The following is a 23,217-nucleotide window of genomic DNA, read 5'->3' as shown; positions in this document are numbered from 1 at the left end:
GGTTTGGGACACAGTCATTGTGTCTTCTCTTTTCTGTCCTCACATATCCCAAAGGGACCTCATGCAGTTCCCTTGCTTTAAATACCAAATATCTCCTGACCACTCTCCAACGCATTTCTCTGACCCCTGAATTCCTCCTGGGCATCTTCTCTTGAGTATCCAAAAGGCATCTGATGCTCACTGCATCCAAATATAATCTCCATATTTCCCCACTAAACCTGTTCTTCTTCCAGTTTTTCGCCAAGTTCAATGAATTCTCCGTTTCTCAGGCAAAATCCTTAGAGAGAACTTAATTTCTGTCTTTTTCTTATACCCCATATGAGACCTATTAGCAAATCACTTTGGAACCTGAATCAAATCAGGATTCACCACCTCCACTGCCACCACCTGGCTCCAATCCCCCATTAGCTCTTATGGACTCTTGCAATAGCTTCTTAATTCATCAGTCTGCTTTTGTCTTGCTCCACCACCCACCTCACCTCCCGGTATTACTACAGTCTTTCGTCAATATCAACAACACAGCCAGAGTGTAATCCTGTTTCAAGTTGCATCATGTCACTCCTCTGTGCTGAAATTCTCAGTTGGTTCTCTAGCTGTTCAGTCAAGGCCAGTCTTCATTATGATGTGCAAGACGCTGAGATGCTGGCTTACCTCTTACTACTCTTCACCGCACTTATTCCACTCGAGTCATCGTGGCCCCTGCACTGCACCCTGAACATGCTGGCTCACTCTGCTTTATGTGTGTGCACACTCTCTTGCTTGTGCCTGGAACAGTTTTCCCTCCGATATTTGTATGACTCCCTCTTGACTTCCTTTAGATCTTTTCTCATGTCACCTTCTCAGTGAGTCCTTCTCAGGCCATTTGAAGTAAAAATTTCAATCCCTTTTCCCACCACAACATGTCTGCTTTATATTTTTTCTCATTATAATTTAATTAATATTATATATTTTTAAATATTTACCTTATATATTGTTTGTCTCCTTAGTTTCCTACTGGGATATTAGCTTCATGGGGATGGGGTTTTTGTCAATTTTGTTTCCACTAGAAATGGGAATAGAGCCTGGCATATAAGAGGCACTCAGTAAATACTTGTTGAATGAATAAACAAAGATTCTCTTTTCTTTCCTCCATGGGTCCTCTTTTGCTTTGCAATCATTGCTATTCTCTCATCATACTTGATGTAATTTCTTGGGGAAATTTCATCTGGAATGGTACCATGTGGCAGAAGGCATTAATGTTCTAATTTTTTAACTTATCCCTGCATCTACACAATTCTCATGTAATTTTGAAGTCAAGGCAGAACATATTTACCAGCCCAATGAAGTTGGACTTGGCCATGTGAATTGAATTGGCCAATGGAATGTTAGTAGATACCATGTGAGCAGAAACTGTAAATGTGCTTGCAGCTTTGGGCTTGGCCTCTTGTACTTCTGCTATCGCCAGACGAATATGCCTAGAGTAGCCTAGTGGTCTCAGGAAAATGAGAGACCCACAGAATAAATCTGACCAAACATGGTCTGGAGCCTTAGCCTGGCCAAGCCCAGCAGAGATGGGCAGAGCCACTTCAATTGACCTGCAGTTGGGTGAGACAGGAAAAAAAAAATGTTTACTGCTGTATGCTTCTCAGTTTTGGGGTGGTTTGTTATCCAGCGATACCTGATACGTATGATAACTCTCAAGTCCCTTCCTTGAGCCTAAATCTCTATTCTTGAGTTCAAGATCCACTCTCTGATGGTTTCCTAGACATGTCTCCTGTATATGTCACAGGAATTTAGAATTCATCACTTCCCCAACCAATCTCATCTGCTCACCTCCATCCACCCTGGTCAGCTCTGCATCCTCTGGGAGGCATTAAACAGTGCAGCAATTGATTGTTCATTAAACCGGAAGCCCAGTGGTGGGAGGGGCTTTGCTTAGTTCATCCAGTGACTCCACACCTGGCCAAAAAGGAACTAATTTGTTTCTGTCTGTCTGCCTGACAGTCTGTCCTATTGGCTTCATTCCGAGGCAGGCTGCCCTCATCGTCACAGGGAGGCTGCCACTGCTTCCTCCAACACATGCACTGGGGGTGAAAAGGGCCCCTACCCCCCACAACCCATCAAGCAAACTCTGGGTTCTTACGCTGTTTGGATCACTCTTCTACCTATCCCAGGGGGGTGCCATTTGCTGATGGGCTCAGAACTGGGTTATTTGAACTGCACACTGAGCCAGGTGGGTAGGATCAGGATGATTAGCTTAGATTAGGGCTAGGGTGGGGACATCTGGGCCCCTGAAAGGAGTCACTTGCCCCAGTGCGCTCAGTCTCTGCTCAGTGGGAGAGATGTTGAGGAAACCCCTGCCATCCGCCCTGGGCCCCTTCTCCTGTGTTTTCCGCATTGATGCTCAGCATCACAGGCAGCCAGTTATTTTGGCCAATGTCTCCCTCACCTCCCCACCCTCAACTGCCACCACATCTACTCCTTAATAACACCCCAATCTTCCTCTGTCTCCCCATTCTCACTGCCATTGCCTTATACCCATACTCCAAATCTCAATGACAATAAACAACCTAGTGTGAACTGTTAATATGCTGTGATGGGAAATTAAAGCAATACTGAGAAGTGAAAGGGGAAGAAAATAAAATCACCCACACTGTCCAAAAATAACCAGCAACATTTTGGTATCTGTCCATCTCCATTATATTCACTGTGCATTTTAAGACCATAGTGGGACTGAGTTCTAAGCTGAGGTCTGTCCCGAATGGATGTGGAGGGAGGTGATGCCTTGCTTTCTAGGGTCCTCTGTGAGTTTCAGGGAGACGGATCCATCTGTGTGGTTATGGGATGTTTGGGACCCTGCGACCAAGGCCATGTCTCCTTGGTCCAACACAGCTCAGGAGCTCAGGGGGCACTGGAGCCCTAGAGCTGGGGTGGGATTTGGACATGCAGTGACATGTCTGGCTGCAGGGAGGGGGCAGGAAGCCAAATCACAGGGAGGGACAAAGTGGCCCCTGACAGAAAAATCACTGAGAAGGCCAGTGAGGGCAGGCGTGAGGATGGAGCAGCCTTTTCAGGTCCAGCATGAAGATACACTGGACCCTTCTAGGACCCAGTTTCCCTCAGTCCTTCCCGGAGGGGAAAATTTTGTGTCTGGAAAAGGCAAACTGTACGAACTATGGTGGCAGGATCTCCAAACCTGATGTCGTGGATCTCCTCTGGGAAAACCAACAAGCAAATAACAGGTGACCAAAAGGTGAAGATATCTTCTCAGGGGAGAAAAAGAGGGGACAGAGGCCACTGGCATTTACTGAAGTGGCAAACCCCCACCCCACCGGCAACAGCGTCCCTGCTGGGCCCCAGATGTGCCACTGCTCTGGGGGCTGCCAGATGGGGAGGGGGAGGTAGGGACTGAGGCAGAAGATGAGCTGCAGCTAAGCCGGCCTCTCCAGCTACACCGGGGGCAGCTCCCTCCTCACACCAACACTTCTCTTTGGAGAAGCTATGAAGTGGACAGATCCTCCAGCAGAGGACGTGATAAACAGCTAACAAACAGACACATAGATTGAGGCTCTCCTAACATACTCAGTATACTGTTGTACAAAATTAATCTTTTCCATTAAAAATATGTTGAGAATACCTTACTATCAATAAACATTTATACACAATTTCATTTTAATTGAATGGAGAAGATAATGACCTTTTAATATGTATAATTTTGTATTTCGTAGGTTCCTTTCTGTTCTAAAGTGTCATGAACCAACAGGCCACCTCTGTGCTGGTAATATAATGCACTTGAAAAAACTAACACCTTATGGAGTCATCAAAACTGTCAAAAGGAAATTTAGGACAAGTGGCAGGAAAAATTTCATAGCAGGAGAATCTTACGGGACAGTAAAATTATTTCCCAAGGAAGTTGTTAAAAATCCATTACCTAAGCCATTTATGAATGTGCTATTTATCAACATCTTGTGAAAAAATGTTAGGAAGTACATTACCAACAAAATTCCCAAGTTGGAGAGACTGACCAGAGGCCTTAAGACTTTTTCCATGCCCACTGATGATTTAAACTATAGCATCCTACTTTTTAACAGTATAAAGAATGTAATTTTCTTGCCATATGAGATGTAATACCAAAGTAAAACAATTTCTTTGCATGAATGAACATGGAAAGATATTTTAGTTGTCTTTTATAACTTTTAATTTGTAAATCAGTGCAAAATAAAAAAAAAATCTGTGTAACTTCAACTGAATATGATTTTACAAACGCCAAATTAGTTATGCACATATATGTCCTTAGATGACATAAAGTTGATTTATTACTGATTAACATGATGTATTAATATTAATGTGGTTATTAGTACCTATTAATTTAAAATGGCCCGAGGGGAGGGAGGGCTGGGGAGGAAAGTGTTGGATGGGGGTTGGGGTCAGGGACTCTAGTTAGGGAGGTAAGAGCAAGGATGGAGGGTAGACAGGGGGTCTAGGATGGTGAGGGGCGAGATCTGTTTTCAGGGCATTTCAGATGTGAAATACCTGTGAGTAAGTCCTACCTGACGTGCTGACTCGGGTCAGTGTCTCCAAAGAGAACTGGTCGGCAACTTATACAAATAGGGCATGAAGCCCTCGCCGAGAGGGGCAGTTAACCATAAACCTTTTATTCCTTCATAAGCGCTACCCTGTGTGCTCACATCCAAGTTTCCTGGATATGCTTCAGACATAAGCGACTCCGTGCACCTCTAGACATCAGGGTCTGAGAGAAAACATTGCATGCAGTCGGCAAGATGTCAACTACGTGTTCCTAATTTCCAAAACAACCTTAAAGGAGCAGTGAACATTCTGTAAGCATGTTTGAAGTGACCAATATAAAGTTCCTCAAGCTATGGAAAATGCTGAAAGTCAAATATTTATAGTATCCAAAGACTTGCGGGCAATGGAAAACAACCCCCAAATTAAGAACATGTGGGGGGAAATCCTAAACAGAGCAAAATAATGAAAGCAGCAGAGATGTAGAGTATATATCTGAGGAAGGCCAATAAAGAAGGGAGGCTTTTTTTTTTTTTTTTAAAGGTAAAGAGATCACTTTCCTGTGGTGAGCTTAAGGGAAATGATTTGATTCTGTCTGACTGAGTGGATAACCTGCCAAACAAAAATATGGCTACTTCCCGTTTCGTGAAATGAAAGGACTAGTGATGTAGAGGGCCTCAGATTTTAAAACATTAGAGAAGTAAAACAACAAAAAACTACATATATATAATTATTTTGGGTCAATCAGTTGAAGAATTTTTCTTTTTTAATTTGGACTAGGAAAACAAAAAAAGAGAGAATTAGATTTAAAGAAAAGAGAAAAAAGACTGACTTTGTATTCAAATCCTGGCTCCCTCAGTTCAAATTGTTGATCTTCAGCAAATTGCCTGAACTTCTTCCAGTCCCAATACGTATATCTTTAGAATGCGGCTCTTAGCCTGAAATAATGCAGATAATATAAGTAAACTGGCACCTGGCAGGCAGAGAAGGGCAACACCTATATCATGTAATATATAATATCTATAATTGCTGTCATTATCATTACAACTTCATCTAGAAGAGCAAGGTGTCAAAAGGATGTTAAGACATAAATAGTTTAAAACTCTCAAGGGTTTAAACTCTCCCCAAAGCCTGTTGGAGGATAAGCCCCGCAAAATAAATGGCCTTTTGCATCCTTTGGTAATAGTTGCAGGAACGCACAGAGGGGCTACTGGGACCCCGGGCGGGTGGGCTCATGCCGCAGGGACTCCGCAGGGTAAATATGAGTGAACCCCCCCCCCCCAAGTTTCCAGTACTCGGATGTTTTAACAGAGCACAATACCGGGGAGGAATCTCACACCGGCTGCCCACAATCGATACAGGTGGTTTTGAGGTCCTGCATCTTCTTAGATTTGTGTTATTTATACCACGTACAGCATACCCATTTTCACATCGAGAACTTTCTGTTTCTTAGGCGTTGAGGAAACTTTGAAGTAAGAAAGTTGCGGACTTCAGGAGACTGCTGTCGGTGAAGAATGTGAGGCTGCAGTAAGGAGTCAGAAGAGGACACGGGATCCCGTGGGATTCAAATCATCATTAGGGCCTATCTGACGTCCGCCTGCTGTTCAGAGGCTGAATAGCAAATTTCAAAGAACTCCTAATCTTACAGGGTCTGAAGACCAGTGAAAACCTGGAAGAAAAGGTCAGAAATAACTGAGTTTGGTATTGGTGTACAGGTTGGCTTGGTTACTGGCATTGTCAAGAATTCTGGTGGCTAAAAAAATCATATATATACACACACAAACTATGATATAATACAATGGAAAATTAGTGGAACGGAATGGAATATAACACAGCATAACATAATGTAGCATGACGTAATAGAACTTATAACCAGCCTCTCAGAACTGTCGAAGGATTGAATGATATGCCAAGTCTGAAAGTGCCTTTTGGAGCACCTGCCACAAAGCCAGTGATCAGTAGGAACTCTTTGTTCCTATTCTGCCCTTCCCAGAAAGCCAAATGAGGGTTCTGTAAGCATCCTCTTGCCACTGACATTGGCCCCGAGGGACTTGCTCTCGGGATTATGGGGACAGTAAGTAGGAAGCAGTTCTCTTCCCCCCCACCACCGTAGGGGGCACAGAGGAGTGGGACTGTGTGTGGGCAGATCTTGGTTGTGACCAAACTCCAGTGGAGGAGGACCGTCCAAAGCCTGAGAACTCCCCAAGGGGCCCTGAGTGTCCAGTGTTTGCCTGACCCTTCCAGAGTCCCTCTGATTCTAAACCCTGGGTCCCAGAGGGCTGCTCACTGTCTAGAACAGGGACAAACGTGGATTGCCCCTCCTGGGCCAGAGAATGCTGAGGATTGCAAAGCTCAGTGGGCTAGGGCTCTGTGATCCATTGGTGATGTCTGCCATGAGCGAGGGAGAGGGGAGGGCGGCGCACGTCTCAGCTGGTTAGAACCCGAGGACCTGGGCAGGCCCAGCTCACAGCCACCTTCACTCTTATGTCCCAAGATTTAGAATGAGACAATCACACCATCTGAGTCCAAGGGTAACAAGATTGCCCCTATGCCTTTTTGTATTATTTTAGGCAGTTAATTTATTTTACCTTATTTTATATATATATGTGATGGTTAGGTTCATGTGTCAACTTGGCCAGGTGATGGTACCCAAAGTGTCTGGTCAAGCAAGCACTGGCCTAACCTTTACTGCAAGGACATTTGTGGCTGGTTAATAAACCAGAAGGTTCGTTTATTAAATCATCAGTCAATTGATTGCATCTGTGACTGATTACATCAACAAAGGGTGTGTCTTCTGCAATGTGGGAATTCAATCAGCTGGATTTAATCCAATCAATTGAAGCCTTTTAAGGAAGAAAAAGAGAGAACCTTCACTTCTTCGGCTAGCCAGCGAAGCGTTTCCTGAGGAGTTCATTGAACACCTTCAATGGAGTTGCCTGTTCACTGCCTGCCCTAAGGAATTTGGACTCATGCATCCCCACAGTTGCATGAGACACATTTATAAAATCTTATATTTACAGATATCTCTTGTTGGTTCTGTTTCCATCAGCAACAGAATGAAAAATCTGTCTGCCCTGGGTTTGAATGATGACTGCTCCTTTCATTGAGCTCTCCTCCCTCTGCATCCCTGAATTCTTGAGAAAATTCGTTGGAAATTTTACCTTAACTTCCTTTCTAAGAAAAATTACAAGGAGAAGACTAAGTTGTTTTATATCTACTAAGCTCATATTTGAATTTCTAGCTTCCTAAATGATTTCAGTCAGGCTATTTGAAAACAGTGTGTGATAGACTAGGAATAATGCTAAGCTTTAATGGCCAGTCTCTGTCCATGGAGGTTTCTTAGTGATTCTGCAGAATAAATGAATATAATACTAGCAGTGGTTCTGTGAGGGTTTAGACAGTTTTCTTGGTAACAATGCCACCATTTCTTAAAGGTGAAAGGTGCAAAAGTTTTAACAGCTGTGAAAGAAACGCTTATTACCCACCAGGTAGACAGAAAGAGCTCTCTTCCCCTGAAACAATGTTTGCTTTAAGGATTTGCTGCCCCTTCGCACTTCATAGTCACTTTTTGTTCTGAGAATGGCTTCATTTCAGTCCTTCAGTAACTCAAGAGTCAAACCAGATGAAAACGCTCTCTTTCTTGTCCCTTAGTTTGGCAAAAAGGGTGATTCTCTCCAGTTTGTGGCCATTCTTTGTTGGTTGGATTTCTTTGTGTTTTTTGAATTTTTCCATGGAGCCTTCTCCAAAAAGCTGACTTGATTTCCTAGGAGCCCCAGCCTGCTTTGTTTTTAGGCACCAACCAAAGCTCTAAAACCTCTATGCTGCTGAAGAAGGCAGCTGTGGTGGACATCCCTCTGGGTGCTCTCAGCTCGGGCCACTCCCTGGAGACCGTCCAGGAGCCTCCCAGGGCAGGGCAGGGGTCTCCCCCCAGGCCCCTTGTGGTTGGGAACGTCAGGCCCACATAGCGAGTCCACTTGTATCATAGCATTCCCTGCTCGGAGGCCTGCACGGGCTTCCCAGCGTCCACTGTGCAAAGTGGAAAGGCCACAGTCCTCATTGGGCAGGTGTTGCCTTCCCACTCTCTAGCCCCGGGCTCTCTCTCCCACCCCCCTGGCCCTGGATCCGGGCACCCTGTGCTCCTGGCCAACTTGATCACCTAGGCCTTCCATGTCCTCAGCCTCCCATGGCCTCCAGTGGCCTCCTTGCCCCTGTGAGCATCTGCAGTTATCACCCACACCGCATAGCCCAGATGGGTCACACACAAAGTGCCCTCCCTCTCCCCCCACACACATTGCTTTCCCAAGTTACCAGAGCACATACTTTGGGTCAAGCATTATATCCTTCATAAAGGGCCTTTGGGGATTAAGTAGTCCAATGCCCCCATTTTGCAGGCAAGAAGGTTGAGCCTTAAGGAGGTGGAATGAGAAAGTTGTGTACGGTAGAACCCAAGCATCCTGATTCTATTCCTTCCACTACCCTGTGCTGCTTTTCCTTTTGTTCTATCAGCTCTTAGTGCCTAATTGTTTTCTGTGAATCCATCTGATTTCTCCAACCAGATTCTGAACCCTTTGAGAATAACTATAATTTGTAATTTCTGTAATTATAATTATAACTACAATATAATAATTATGTAAGTTCCTTTGTAGCAGGCAGCAGAGCCTATAGAGGAAGATCCCCATAAACACATACTGAATAGATGCACCAAAGCTATCCCCATGTATAAGAAAATAGGAAACAACCTTGGCATCTGGGCACCTGCCCTTTTGTGACACCCAGAGCAGTGGTGGCTGTTGAATTGCTAGCACCAGAAAGTAAATTGAAACTTGCTATAGCACAGAAGGGCAGGTCAGGGATGGAAAGTCCCTTGATATGGTTTGGTGGCAACCTTGTAGACCTGTGTGCTGAGGTCACACCATTATTTGGCATGAAAACCAGTGTTGGAGCACAATTCCTTCACTGTTTTGGACACATCAATATCCTCCAGCTTTGGTGGCCAAAGTATGGATGGACAGGGGCTAAGAGAATGGGTAAGAAGGAAGAGAAGACATAACTGGAGAGTAATCACCCACAGCTGGCTTGGGGTACCAGGGCTCTGTGTGTTTTTCTCCAGCTGGGCTCAGCCCCCTTCCTGTTAACGGGGGGCCAAGGAATCCCCAAACTGCTCTGGTGTCTTTACAGGTGCCTACTCCCCCTCTTCTTTGCAGACAGATGACTTCAGGGCTCTCTAATTTTTTCTCCCTAGAACATTACCTCTAATTAATATGCACCCCCTCCCATTTACCCCATCATCCTATCACATCTCCCTTTTTAATGATGGGGGTATGGCTGATCTTGGAGGGGGCTGTAAGAAGCAAGACCCTTCCTCCAACCAGTCACTCTTTCCAGCTGCCTTTCTTGGGTCCTGCTTTTCCAAAACTGCTCCCTGTTCTGTCTCTGTTTCCTCGTCAACAGTTCTTTGAGCCAAACATTGTAGCTCATGAACCAAATTTGTCTGTGGAGAGAAAAATGGTCTGCATGTGTTTTCACAGTGCCCAGTGTGTCTTTCCCGATGGCTGATGGAGTGAATTAACAGGACAGGTCAAACAGCCAGTGCACTTCAGCGAAGAACTTGGGGGTGAATTGCTTTTCACCTTCTGCTTGGTTTAGCATCATGGAGGCAAAGCCTGATTGTTTTTGTCAGAAGGATTATTTGAAGCGGTTCTTAAAATAAACCCAAGAAACAGCCATTCTCTGTGATATTCAGGGACCACGAGGTCTAATGGACTATTTTAATGCAAAGTTTACTATCGTGGGAAATCATTCTCAGCATCTCAGAGGAAGTAAATTAAACACAGGGGAGACTTTATTTAACATCCCCAGATAATTCCATTATGATAAAACAGCGTTGTGACTCATTTGCAAACTCAGTGCCAGGATGGTCCTGAGAAGAGATTCTGCAGTTACCCACCGCGGAAGCTTCACGGTGGCTGCCCAGTCTCTCCAACAGGTGGCTGCTGGGCGCTGGATGACGTCCTGAAGATTTTTCCTGTTCTTGTATGGTTGCCAACTGCAGTATATCATAATTTCACTGAATTTTTATTTATGATCTCAGATAATATTCCCATTTGATTAATGGTGACACAAACCAGCACGTGAAGAAATGGGAATTCAGTGAAACAGGTCGCTGTTTGCCCGTGTGGCACCCCAGACCAGGAGCCCCGTTCTGTGGGAGACTCCCTGACGTGCCCTGCACATGCCTTCTGCTTCTAACACAGCCTGGCTCTGCGAGTGTCAGTAGCAGCACTACTCAGAAGTTTCCGGAAGATGTAGATTATTAATCAAGACTTGGCTGTCACAGTGGCCCATTGTCCCCCAGAGTGTTCCTACTGCTGGCATCTGACCTCTCTCTCTTGGGGTGAGTCTGCACTTTCCCAAGCGCTCAATGGACAAAAACCAAAGAACAATAGCCCTGCATGGAAAGTATGTTTGCTGGACGGAACAGAGAGTGGTTTTGTCTCTGGAGGTAGGGGTAAAGGGCATAAATTAACTCAATTTTTATATTCTCAGGCAAAACGCATATATATTTTGAAGAGGACAGCATTCCACTTGTTTTTTTAAATTTTTAAAAGAATTCATCGCACAGAAACCCTTCATGATGCTATTAAACAAAGGAAAGTAAAATAAAAGGCTTACCAATGTTCCCACACTGACAAATTTCATTATTTTCATTTTCTGTTTCTCTCTAATCCTTGTCCCTAGGCACACAAAGTTTTTATTCAGTTGTCATCAAAGCGCCTCTCTCTTTTGGAAGAATCGCATTGTGATGGAGATATCTCTTTTAGATAGGTACCATTATTAAAGATTCAAAATATCATTAATTTCCTTCAAGCTCTATTATGTTTATCATCTATCACTCTGTCAGCACATTAATCACTTCCTGGGTTGCCTCAGGACTGTTACTTAACTAACCAGTTTTCATCAAAATCTGACCACGACGGCCTTTTTTCTGCACCAGCAAAGACTTACCGTTTCATGAGCTGCTGATTCCTCGAAACAAGTGAGGTCTTCAAAGGGTCTCCTCCATGGTAGAAGTTTTTTTTTGTTTTTTGTTTATTTTTGAGATAATGAAAATTAAAGGCTGGGAAAGTTGGTGGAAACAAAGAGAAACCTCCCTGTTCTCCCTGCAGTCCCTGGTCGTTGGCGGCTAAGTAATAGGTGTTCGGAAGGAGGGGACGTGCCCCCCAGCCCTGCGCCCCTGGCTTGGCTGACACTGGGGAATCTGCTTGGGTTGAAGTAAGGGCAGAGGCTTAGGTTCTGGCTGTTTCTAAGTGCACAGTCGTGTCGGCATAATGAAGTCTATGAAAACGGGCATTGGAATCAGATAATCTGGGTTCAAATTCAGATTTAGGTGATACGGGGTAAGTTACATGACCTTTCTGATTCTTATTTCTTCATATTTGAAACAGAAATTACATAAAATATTCATACAATAAATATTTATTGAATATGGTGCTGATGCTGGAAATATACTGTAGTTGATGACCAGGGAGGACAAAGATATTGAACTAATTAATAACAGTCTACAAAGTTACATGTGTGTTGAGTGGGATGAAGGGGAGGAGCACCAAGCTACGAGAGTCTACCTGAGGGACCTGAACTTGTGAGGCATTTTAGAGAATGAGTTAACCAGCTGGAGAGTGGAGGGAACAGCATTCCCAGAAGAGGGAATAGAAAGTACACAGGCTCCATGCTAAGAGAGAACATGGTGACCAAGAAGCCCGAACAGAGCTCAAGGGGGAGCATGGTGGGAGATGTGGCTGAAAAGGTAGGCAGGGGTCACACTAGGTAATCTTGGCCCATGTTAAGGCCCCATCCCCTGCTCCCAAGAGTAAGAGAAGCCACTGAAGGGTTTAGTAGGGTCTGATATAATGAGATACGGGAATCGAAAGGTCACTCTGACCACGGTGCAGGGACAGTGTTCCAGGTGAGCTGCAGTAGTGCAGGGAGGCCAATGAGAAGGGCATTCTGGGAAACCTGGCTTACTCCCCATTCGAGTCTGGCAGCTGGCTCAGTGCCTGGGATAGGATAAGGGCTGAGTAAATGTTTTTCCAAGGAATGAATGATTTAAGGTGATAATTGCAGTATTGGAGAGAGGTAGATAGATTTGGGGAATATTTAGGAGATAAAATTGACCTTGATTGCTCCCTTGTCTGGGGAGCTCATCATCTGAGCAGCTCTGCTAAGCATGACTGGGCCCCCATGCCTGGGTGTGGCTGGCTGTTAGCTGATACAGGATGGCCTCCACTGGAAGGGCTGGAGCGTTTGAGCTCCTTCTGTCTGTGGTTTTGCATCCCCAAAAAGTCTCGCCCTGGCCTGTTCATATGGTGGCAGCAGAAGCACACAGTGCGCAAGTTCATCATACAAGCACATCTAAGGCTGGCCAAGGAGGTGGTATGGCTGAGCCCAGCGTCAGAGTGGAGGTCACCCCAAAGTCATGTGTCTACAGGTGGGTGGAGTATTGGAGCCACCACTGTGATCATCAAGCTATGAGTTAACTGATTCCTTTCTCATTCTTGCGTCCATCCTCAAAGCAAGATTGAGTTTACTTTTCTCTCCAAGTTCCCTCATGGCCCTTCTTTTCTGGCACCCTCTGGTTTCCCCCAGCTGTGGCCTAGCCAAGTTAAAGTTGACATTTGCTATGAGAAAAACTCTAGAAGTAGCATAAAATCAGTGAACCAAAGTCCCTCCCCATCATCTCTTTAACCTTGAATATTATATACATTCATTCTTTATGACCATCAACTGTGTCTGTTTCTTACTGAATTATCACATCGTTTCTTCATGCTGGAAAGCACTCAGTGGGTGCTGAAGAGGAGCTTGCTCAATACGAATATGTTCTACTCAGTATTTCCATTTTTGTCAACTTCTTAGGTACAGCTCCAAGGGCTTCATTATTTCCAGAATATTCCATTGGAGCTCATTACTCTGCCTCCAAAATATTCTCCATTTTTTATTGAGTCCCAGAAAACACATACATCCCACACCCTCCTTCTTCCCCCACTCTTCCTTTTGAAAGAAATAAGAACAGAGAGCTACCCAGCCAGGCACCCTTCTAAGTGCCTATTTCATGTGAAAATTTGAGGATCCTTCATTGATTTTCCCAAAGGTTATTCTGCTATATGATGGAATCATCTCAACGGAGGCTTGGAAAACACATCCACATCCCAACCAACCAATATATATATGTGTAAGAAACTTTCAATAGAAAAATGAGCTTAAATGCAGTTTACTTAAACATATATTCAAAGTCCTTCTGCTTGCTTTGTAGTATGTAATGAAGTTTTCATTCTGTAAACAACACATCTTTCATTTACTAATAAAAACAGCATTTACAGGAAGGAGTTCCGTTTTGTATTTACATGAGCATAAACACAGGTGAAGATGTATGGACAAGGAAAACGGTCTCCAAGTCCATAAAAGAAGAGGACACTGCAGTGCCATTTGACCAATGATGATAAAGGAGCATGTGGCAAAGTTTAAGATGTCTAGGATTTCATAGTGTTCCCACTCTTTACTTTTAACCTTGCTATAAAAATTCAGCTCCCAACTGGAACTTGGCTCAGAGGGTTTATGTTGGAAAGGCTAAAGTCAACCAAAGCCATATTTCTCCCAAAGTGGAAAATAATAGCCTGTTTGATGTGGACTGGATCTACAACCAAGAGTGAGAGAGTGAGGAAAAAGACAACTCTTTTAAATGAAAGAAAGTAAGATTTCGGATTTTATTTGGATTTCTCAGAGAACTCTTTTGATGTTTAAAGAATGCCTGCCTGAAATCCATGGTTTATATGGCAGATAATCAACATTATCTGGTTCTGCGTTTGACATTTAAGAGGCTCTAGGCCTGAGAGGTGGAATCCTACGGAACCACGGTTTGGAAATACGGATTTTTTCATGGGATACGGGGAGTCCACTCTTTCCTTACATAAAGTGGTTGTGATATCTAGCAATTTCCCATTGGCTTTGAATGCCAACTAGTTTCAGCACTACCCCCCACCTCCACCCCCATACAAACACCCCAAGGTCCAAGGAGACTTACGTCCTGCCCTCTATTCTGACAGGTGGGTGGGAGGGGTAAGTGCTTGTTCTTTCCCCTCTGCACTCATACACTTGACCATTTTACATGGCATCATCTGCTGCCTCAAGCATCTACATGGTCTTTCTGTTACTTTTAATGACCATATAATATTCCATGAAAATCAAGTACCGGAGTTTATTTATCTATTTCTTTGTTATTCAACATTTGTGATGAGGTTATGATTATTTTTTATACAGATGATAGCTTCTGTTTAATCAATACAAATATATAAGTGGGAAATCTAGGTTAAAATTTTAGTTTCCCCTAGTGATCTACAACACGTTTGTGTTAATTTACAGTGCTATTAATTATGCAATTCACACATCCATACACACGTGTGTGAATGTATGTATTACTTGCATCATAATTTCACCAATAGTATATTATTTATTTTTCCATTTTAAGTTTAAAATTGTCCTTCAGTTTTGCTTCTGTGCTCATTTCTTTTTCAAGGATAAATGATTTTCCAAGTGCTGGTTTATTAATTTTACCTTCTTTTATGTGTGTGTCTGTATCTGTGTCTATATCTAGACATCTGTATCTGTCCCTATCTCTGTCTATCTATATCGTCTATCAGTATATTTGTACATGGCCTTGATTCAATTTCTTATGAGAATCTTGTGTCCTTCTAAATGTGCATGGTTATTTTCAAAGGATATTATCAATATGAATCATATTTATGTTGATGTAATCATAAAATGTTAATCATAATGTGCTGCATAATTCATGTAAATATTTTATCTTACATGCTTCTTTTCACATTTTAATTTGCTCTTTTATTTTATTCATACAGCAGTCGAAATTTTTACATTTGAATTTGTCATTGCTGTGCTTCATGTCTTCTTTAATATTGAAAAAACTAGATTATTTATCATTTCCTCAAAGGCAGGATGGCAGGATATTTTTTGACCCTGATGAATATACTTTTAAAGATTAAACAATCCCCTTTATTTAGGGATTATGGTGTAAAGTATGAATATAAATTACTTTTTTCTCCAGATTGTTACCAGGTTATCCCAATATTATTTACATTACAATTCATCCTTATCCCTTTGCTTTGAGATGGTTGTGTGATAACATATTGTTCTGGGTCTTTTCTATACTTATTCTATCCATTCATCTTTATTTGTATTTCTCTTGCAATTCCACTTGGCTTTTTATTATTGTGACATGAGCTAATGTTCTGTTTGCTGAAAAGGTTAAGCTTCAATTTATTTTCTTCTATCTGGAATATTCTGTAATATACTCACCCAGGGGAGGTTCCAGGTTTTGTGGGACCTGAAGTTTATGCAACTTGGAGACCCCTTTAAGAAAAATAATGCAAAATTATGAATACAAAATGTCTGAGGTCGCCTGTGAAAAGCCAAGGGAATGAGGGGCCCTGACGCTTAAATGTCATTAGCTTCGCGGCAAATCCACTTCTGTTCCCGTCGATTGTATTTTGCTGAATGAATTTAACATCATTTCATTGAATTATTTAATAAAAGGATTCTATTCAGATTTTAATTGGAATCACATTATATCTGTAAAAGAGAATACAATGTCTCTCTGTTTTATTTAAGTCTCCTTTTTCTTACTTCCTATTAAGGCTTTCTAATTTCATTCATTCATCCAGCAACAATTTATTGAGTTCCTCTTAGGTAAATTTTCAAGGCTTTTTCATGATAGTATCGCATGTAAGTCCTTTGATTTATTCCTATTTGATCATAGATGCTTCTATGAATGGGATCTTGAATTTCACATTTTTTGTTTGTTTTTGCATGATTATTGAATTTGCTACTTTTCTCCCATATATTTTTCTTATATCTGTCCCCTTCACAAAGATCTTTTTTATTAACATTTTTGTTTTTAAGAAGTTTGGCTTTTGGACTTATTTTAGGGGTAGAATCAGGTCATCTTTGAATAGGCATATTTTTTAAAATTGAGGCTCAAAACTCTTCCATAGTTCCTCATGACCCTTTGATGGAATCCTTATCCCCACCCCAGCCCCCCCAGCTTACAGCCCCCTGCAATATCTGGTCTCATCCTAGTTTGCCCTCCCCCTTCTGCCCTGTGCGCCACCTTCATCACTTTCTTTCTGTCCCTTGGAAGATGACGGGTTTGTCCCTGCCTCAGGGTCTTTGCACATGTTTCCCCTTCTGCCCCTCATGGTCTTCTGGCAAATTTTCCCAGGGCTGGCTCTTCAAGGCACGCAGATCTCACTTTAGATGCCACATCCTCAAAGAGCTTCGACTGCTTGCTTTAAAATAGATGCCTGATTGCTGTCTGTTCCAGTTTGCTGATGCTGCTGTTACGCAAAATACCAGAAATGAATTGGCTTTTATAAAGGAGGTTTATTTGGTTACAAAGCTATAGTCTGAAGGCCTTGAAAATGTCCAAATTAAAGAATAAGCACAAGTGTACCTTCATCAAAGGAAGGCCAATGGTCTCCAGAAAACCTGGTAGCTGGGAAGGCATGTGGCTGGCATCTGCTGATCCCAGGTTGTGTTCCAGCCCCTCTCTCACCTCCTGTGCCTTCTTCAAAATGTAGTTCTTAGGGCATTTTGTCCACTCTTAGCTTCTCTGGAGCAAACTCTGGGCTAGCAAAAGTCTGCTTTCAATGGCCGTCTCCAAAATGCCTCTCTAAGCTGCTCTGAGGTCCTTCTGTTTGTGAGCTCTTTTATAGGACTCCAGTGATTAAATCAAAACCCACCCTGAATGGGCGGGGCCACACTTCCATGGAAATAATCTCAATCAAAGGTATTACCCACAGTTGGGTGGGTCACATCTCCATAGAAACGACCTAATCCAAAGATTTCAACCTAATCAACACTAATACCTCTGCCCCCACAAGATTGCATTAAAGAACATGGCATTTTGGGGGACATAATACATCCAAACTGACACATTCCACCCCCTGGACCCCAAAATGACTTGATCTTTCCATGTACAAAATAACATTCATCCCATCACAACATCACAAAGCCTATATCATTTCAGTAACAATAGGTAAGTACATATCAAAATCAGTTACAGGCGTGATCTGTCCTGAGGCAAAACTCCCCTCTGGCTGTGGACATGTGAAATTGAGAACAAGTTATCCTCTGCCAGTATACAAAGGGGGGACAGTCATAGGACAAACATTCCAATTACCATAGGGAGAAATTGAAAGAAAATCAGGGTTTAAGGGACCAAAACATTTCTGAAAACCCACAGGGCAAACACCATTAGATTTCAAAGTCTGAGAGTCATTTATAGAATGACATTGCAAACTTGGGGCTTGAGAGAGCGGGAGTCCAACCCTTTCTAAGGGCCTTTGCGGCAGCCCTTTTCTCTCCAAACGCTGGGGTGAGTGCTCCAACGTATCCACTCACTGGGGAGACCACCTTCTCAGCCCACCCTCCTCAAACATCGGGACAGCACCTGGACTCTCTTCTATCTCTGGGGCACACGTTCAACCCCTTCAGAACACTGGGGTGGTGTCCAGGCTCTCCAGCTAACAGAGGTTTTCTGGACGCCATTGGCCTTCCTTTGATGAAGGTATACTAGTGTCGATACCTTGATTTGGACATTTTCATTGCCTTCAGACTGTAAATTTGTAACCAAATAACCCCCTTTATAAAAGCCTGCCTATTTCTGGTGTTTTGCATAACTGCAGAATCAGCAAACCAGAACACTGTCACTTTCTACCACACCACTCTTTTATTTATCTTCATTGCATTTGTCATGACTCAACATTCACTTGTTTATTTACTCCTGTGAACTCCACGAGGGTTAGGACATTATCTGACTCACGCTGTGTCTCCTTGCCTACAGAAACCCCAGCAGGCATTCACTAAATAGCTCTCCAAAGAATTTATTTATCATTACTTCTTTCACCTGTTTTGTTACATGGTCGAGAACTTAAAGACTTAAAGTAATGGGGATGGTGGTTATCTTTGTTTCATCCTTGAATTTGAAGGAATTCTTCTTGTGCTTCTCCATCACAGAGACAGTGGTATTTTAAAGATAGGTATTTAAACATTCTAGGGAAGGATTCTTAAACTGTATTGTTAGGAATCAATAATGAATTGTACTAATTCTACTTCAGCATCCATTTGAAATTCAGTTCTTTGCTCATCTTTCAAGCATAGCGCAAAGCAGCGGGGCACTAGCAGCAGGGACTCACGTGCTAAAATAATGATGTGTTTGAGTACCCTCAGCTCCACCAGTCACCTGGTGGGGTGTCAAACAATATTAGTTGTTTACTTTAAAAGGAGTCATCACCTGGCATTAACTGGCTTTCTAAAATTATTTTGACATTGATCTGAACAATTAAAACCAACATCTCTGATTGAAAAAAGGGGATGCATAGAAAAATGGATGATTTAGAAATGCTGGAATATAGTGTTTCCTACGTCTGGCCTTGTTTATAGCTTTGTGCTCAGAGCTGTTTGCAAGTGACAGCGCAGTTAAATCATCTCAACAATGGCTTTCCCACACATTCGCCGACATCCTGTGCAGCAGGAACCTGCTCCTTCCAGCACCGGAAGGCTTGGATTAGAAACCTTTGCTTTAAAATAATGAGGCATCGGGGAATGCTCTGCAGCGCGGGGTGCCGAGGGCTTCCCGGGGTGTCCGTTCCCTGTTTTGGGGAGGCTCATGGCATTGTGGGAGAGGGTCGGTCCAGCTCAGGGTGGGGGTCTCACTGGCTGCACAGCCCTCAGCGGGACATCTGATGTCTTCGTACCTCGCTATGTATCACAAGAACACCAAAATAAGATTATTACTAGGGAGATCAGAAAGACCCCGAGAAGATGCTCGAGAAACAGCGACTATTATTTTTATCATTTGAACACTTGCTTGTGGCTCTTGCAATTTTTACCTAATTGATTACCCCAGTAAAACACTCCTCTCTCTCTCCCTCTTTCTCTTTCCCTCTCTCTCTCTAATTATCCCTTCTTCTCCATTTTTAAATATTCTTCCAGCTGTATAAATTTTTTCAATCTACCAATAGCTGTGCCCATCTGGAATCTCTATTGAAGCTATTGTTCCAAACACTAGCAGGACCTTCAGATTGAATTTCAGATTCAGGGCTCTTCAGTCATATAATGCATTAGTGGAAAACAATAGATTCTTTCTGAAATTATTCTGAAACAGAAAAATGAACATAAAACGTCAGGCAGTGGGACTGAAAAGAAATCTCACTTTAGTCAATGAAACTAGATTCCACATCTATACTGCAAAACCTCCATAAACTGGACACAGAAAGAGAAGCCTCAGATATATTTCAAAGAAGAGCCCACAAGGAAAAGAGGAGTTTAAAAGATGACACACTTGTGTGGGAGTGACATCCACATGCCCGTAGGACGCTCAACACCAGAAATGGGTTTCCTTGTCTGTGTCTAACCAAACTACACAGGTAAGTGACCGCTGCTGTGTGATGTGTCCCTAGAATGAGCCAGCACCCAGAAGCCAGGTGGCACCTCAGTATTTCCCCCAAACTTTAAACCTTCAGTGCATGAAGCTTGCTGTTCCAAAATTCTTTTTCTTTTCTTTCAGCTGTAATTTCTATAGATCTTCTGTGATTTGGATTTAATATTACCTTTTCAGTAGGGTAATTCCAGAACCCAGGATTTGGACTAAATGTTTCCATATTTTATAAAACGTTTTATAGTTTATTAACACATTTTAAATATGTAGGTTGTTAACTCTGACAAATAGTTTACACCCCAGCATCTCTATATCTGAATTGTATTTCTATTTTTTTGGAGCCAAAGATTAATCCCACCAGCAAATCCACAATAGCATGGAGAGGTAGACCCAGATTATAATGAACAGGTAGCTCAATTCAAGTTTTTGTTTATTGAATTAAGCTAATAAAGGTAATAAAAAGTTGGAATTGTTGGAAAGCAAAATATATCCCCCTTAAATGACCAAATACACACACACACACAAACACACACTTATATAGTTAAAAGCAGTGCACATCCCAAATCCAGGTCAGCGATAAAAGCTGGGCAGTGAAAAACAACAGGAAATTCAGGTGGGTCAAGTGGCCCACGAAGCTGTCGGGTCCACTGGTGGACCTTGACTTGGGGGAAGTCGTGGAGGGCCACCTTCTGAAACAGAAGCCCACCGTGACCCATGTGGCATTAACAAGCTTAGGAGTCCATCAACATGAACCTTCCACGAGGAAGGCCCAGCAGGGTTCTGGAGATGTGTGCTGGAGAGGCTTACTTCTCAGGGCTGATGAGGGGTGTTGCATGTGGACGGTGTTGGGGTGGTGCTCGGGTGTGGGGACTTCTGTGTACTGCCCCCCGCTCTTAGGGAGTTGCCACGCTCAATGACACTTTAAAGGCTCTAAGGGGTCCTCCAAGGAAAGCAAACAAATCCTGTTTAATTTCATTTAATCCAGCACATTTCATGAGGGTATGACTGCAGGAATCTTTCTGGGGCCATATTCATAAGGGCTTACCATGCACCTGGACTCATTGGAAATTCATACGACCCTAGGAAGTTTGGGAGTTTTAGTATCCCCATTTACAAACATAAGTGGGCTTAATCAAACAGTAAGTGATGAAACCTGGATCTGAAACCCAACAGCCTAAACACTTGACCTAACTCACAGAGCAGCTTCCTCTGAGCCACCAGTGGGACATTCCCAGCTCACTTGGGAGTTCCCTTCCAAGAACGTAATGGGGCTTTCTGACTTGGTTAGAGTATTCCGTAAGGTCCCTCAGCCACTCCGCAACCCCTGGATGGGACTCATGAAAGGGTCCATGGTAGAAATTCTGTTTCCCAAATACATTTTCCCTCTAAGAGGAGCCAGCTTGCTTTCCAGCTGCTACGACTGCTTTGATCCTCCCAACGGTAAGCTGGGCTTTGCAGCATCAGCACTACTGACATTCTGGATGGAGATGTTTTTATTGTGGGTCTGTCCTGTGCATTGAGGGAGGGCTAAGAGCATCCCTGGCTTGTGTCCCCTAGATGCCAGTAGCACACCCCCAGTTGTGTCAACCAAAAATGTCTCCAGCATGGCCGAATGTCCCCTGGGGTGCATAGTCTCCCCTGGTGGAAAACCACTGAGTTAGAACATGGGGTGAACCCCCTCATCCAGTCATTCAAATGTCTGGGAGACATGAATCAGGCTGAAAGTGTCAATCCCCAGTCCTGAGTGAACTGATAAACTTGGGATTCTGAACTTGCAAGTGAAGCTGAAACTCAGTGGCTGATGCCCAGAGGTCCTGTATCAGCTAGTGTCCCGGGAGGAAACACCCACTGAACAGAGGTTAAGGACCATCACTGCAGAGTCAGCAGAGCTCAGAGGAAGCAACAAGGAACAGTGCAGCACCTGGGGCTGGGGGCAGCTGGAAGCTGTTCCCGTCCACAGACCTGAAGTCACATGTGCGTAAGCCGTTTCCTGAAAAGGGTGCCTGACCAGAGCTGGGCCATTAGGACAGAGACAACCTGGCCTGGAGGACCCAGGGGGCAATGGACAATTGTCCCACCCACACTGTCCTCCCTCCTGCCAATTACCTGCTGTCTCCCTCCTTTGACCAAGCCAACAGGAAGCCAGAAGACAAGAGAGCCTGCTGATGCAGTCCACATTGGGTTTCATTCTAAAGTAGTTTTCTCCAAATTACTCACAAGCCATCCCAACATTATTTATTATAAAATTCTTCTTTTCCTCAAATGCAATGCTTATTTATCATATACTGAATTTTTAAAATGATTTTTTTTTGTTGTTTCTTCTTTTGTTGTACTGCTCTATATGTCTTGTGTTTTTTAATCGAGTTCCTCTTTCTTTCAATTAGTTATTTTACAATATGGTTTAATGTCTAATGGAGCTAGAAGGAGTGATTTTGCTGCCAAACTATAAATTTGCCTCCCCCCCCCAATTCTCCTTCCCCATGTGTTTTCCCATGATGTCTATGACTAAAAGAAAAAAAAAAACCTTCTGATTGCAACCAGCAGATTGCCTGTTCCTTGCTGGGAATTTAGTACACTTTAACACTTGTCAAGGTTTGCTTTTCTTGGTTTTCTTTTTAATTAAAATTTTTTTTTCTTTAAAATTGTTATTCTGCTTGTATAGCAGCATGATTTATTTCATTCCTTTCCAAGTAGGAAATTCTATAAAATTAAAATGCACACACACCATGCACCTTTCCTTTTTTTCAGGCCAGAATTTACAACAGTAGCCAAAGTTTTGTTTTTGTCCCCAGTTACTCCAGGAGTCTTGTTTGAGCAATGCCTCTTTATCAAAACCTGATGCTTCACCCAGGCCTGAACCACTTGCTCCAGGTACATGTTTGTTTTTAATGAGGAAAAATTAGACTCAGTATCTGCAAGGGAAAATAAGATTTTGGTAACTGACCTTGCTACTAATCCTTTGGGAAGCTTGAAATGTACAGCATCTGGGTACAATAATCAATAATAAGGTCCAGTAATGGTTTCATTGCTCAGCATCCTTTAAATAACCTGTCCACAGATTTTTTAAATGCCCTAAACAATTAATAATAATAATAGCACTTCAAATCCACAGTCATCATTAGCTTGTATAATCTGAGAATTATTCTGCTAAGTGAAATAGGGACATATAAAGGTGATAGAAAATTCCTGGCTGAGGGAAACATTTATAA

Source organism: Choloepus didactylus, chromosome 9 (genome assembly GCF_015220235.1).
Source record: "Choloepus didactylus isolate mChoDid1 chromosome 9, mChoDid1.pri, whole genome shotgun sequence".
Taxonomy (NCBI): domain Eukaryota; kingdom Metazoa; phylum Chordata; class Mammalia; order Pilosa; family Megalonychidae; genus Choloepus; species Choloepus didactylus.
This window is presented reverse-complemented; position numbering follows the sequence as displayed.